Consider the following 2,307-nt stretch of genomic DNA (forward strand, 5'->3'; position numbering starts at 1 on the left):
TCTCCATGTGATCTCCTCCTGCACACATTTGAACAAACTGCATGCACTCGGGGGTTAGGGAAAAGTAAAAGGTATGCAAGAGTACTTCACCGGAAAATCCGAGCTTCAGTCCTTGTTCAATCAATCCATTGAATCTATCCCATGCTTGATCTATCCCTTCTTTTTCTCCTTGCGCGAAATTGATCACTTGCTTCCGAATATGTTGAACCTTGCTTAACGAAAAGAACCGCTCGCAAAATTTCTTCATCAAGTCATCCCAATTTCCTTTTACCTCGAAGGATGCAAGTGCAAACCATCTTCTCGCTTCTTCCGCAAGTGAGTATTGGAAAAGATTCCATCTAAACCAAGCTAGTGGAACTCCGTCTTGTTGTACCGTATTGCATAGCGTTGTGAACCACTTGATATGTCTATATGGGTTGTCCGTCTCATCTCCTCTAAAGGGGTTTGCTGCCGCCATCTTGATGATTTGAGGCTTGATCTCGTACTCGGTGGCTCGCAACACCGAATCTGATTTTTGAATGTCGAAGTCCTCCGATCGCGGGCTTGCATAATGCCTTAGTGATTTTTCTCCTTCCTCCACGTGTTGAATGAGATGGGCCATCTAGACAATCAAAACAAAAACAAGAAAACAAAAATTTTCTAGGGAAAAGGTTAGGTGTTAGTAACCAACAAAATTAATACAAAGTTAAACGTAGCAAAATCTCTTGTTCCCCGGCAACGGCGCCAAAAAAGTTTGTTGATGCTCCTTAGAGTGCCAATTTACGTACCGCAAGCGCACGGATCGTGTAGCCTTTCCCTTAGAGTATTCCCCCAAGGTTAATCAATCTACGGAACAAGTGTATTACTATGCTTAACTAAGCACTAATGATGTTGGTAAAAGATCTATATTGAGTGATTGAGTGTGAAATAGATCTAATCTAACCAATCTAATCCAATCTAGACTAGTGAGCAATGATACGTGTGTGCACAAGATATGAAGAGCATTTGTACATAGGGTCTAGGATCACTAGAGGTGTAATCGCCAAGCAACGAAGAACGGATCTAATCTACCAAAGGTGTGTTCCAAGATCAAAACCTTTCCCTCCCGCATACTGTCACTACACGAGGATAATCGGTAACGAATCAACAAGAACACGATAGTTGATGTAATCTAAGTAAACCATGCAAGAGCAAAGCAAACCCAAAGCCAAGTCGCGAACTATTAGGCATCAAAGCATCATCAACAAGAATCGTGATAGATCAATCTCATAAAGGATTCGGCAATTACAACTCAAGATCTCCTTACAACCCCATGAACAAACGAGGACTTTACCCCATGAAGCTAAGCGAAGCGTAGTCGATCATGGTGACGAAATCTCCGGCGAGGGATGGATCCCTTGCTGTCCTCCAACTTGCAGCGGCGCCGAGGGACGATGAGGCCTCCGGTGTCGCCTTTCTCTTGTGTCTAACTCGAATGGATCTCTGAAACTCGTCTCTGGATGCTCTCTTCCGAATCTCTCTGTGATCCCCCCTCTTTGACGGCGGCTTCGGGGTATATATAGGCAGTTCTGGTCGGCGGTTTTGGTAAAACACAGATTAGGGTTGACGCATACTTCGCACTGAAGAAAATTGAGGCCGATTGGGCCCCGGAATGGGCTAGGCCGGCCAGCTCAGAGGGCCCCAGGCTGGCCGGCCTGGGCCCTTTCTGGCCCCTTTCGGTCCCATCTTTCGCGTGTGGCCTCTTCTCCTTATTCCTCATCTTAGCCCAGTTGTGACCATGCGTCAAAACATCTCCGAAAATGTCCAATTTCCTGCCAAAACACAACATGCTCCAAAATCCAGGACAAAATCGAAAACGGTCAAGTTCGGGTGACAAGTGGCGGGTTAGTACATGAATCATCCCGAAGAATTTACCAAAACCACTCCTAATCATATAATAAAATGGGTACTTAAGGAGCGCCAACAACCATCATACCTGCGTGCAACTGACGCTCAGCTCAGTACTGACCCTGGAGTAGTATAAATAGAGCTCAAACCCCCCCTCTTGTAATGCACACCATCCTTTACAGAAGAGAGTCTCTTTGTTACACTCTTGTGTTAGAGTAGGAAGAGAGTGAGGTGAGTGCTCTGGTGAAAGCTGAGCTAAAGGAGCGGATTCGAGTTCTCTTGGTCTTACTTCACATTTTGTATCCATCTCGGAGGAATATACTTTGAGTAAGTTCCTTGTCTCAACTTCAGTTTCTCGCTAGCTTTACATTCTATCTTAGTTACTTGTTTAATTACTTTCTTTGATCTGCGAGATTCTGAGTCTGCGTAAGTAGCAAGTTC

Source organism: Panicum virgatum, chromosome 1N (genome assembly GCF_016808335.1).
Source record: "Panicum virgatum strain AP13 chromosome 1N, P.virgatum_v5, whole genome shotgun sequence".
Taxonomy (NCBI): Eukaryota; Viridiplantae; Streptophyta; class Magnoliopsida; order Poales; family Poaceae; genus Panicum; species Panicum virgatum.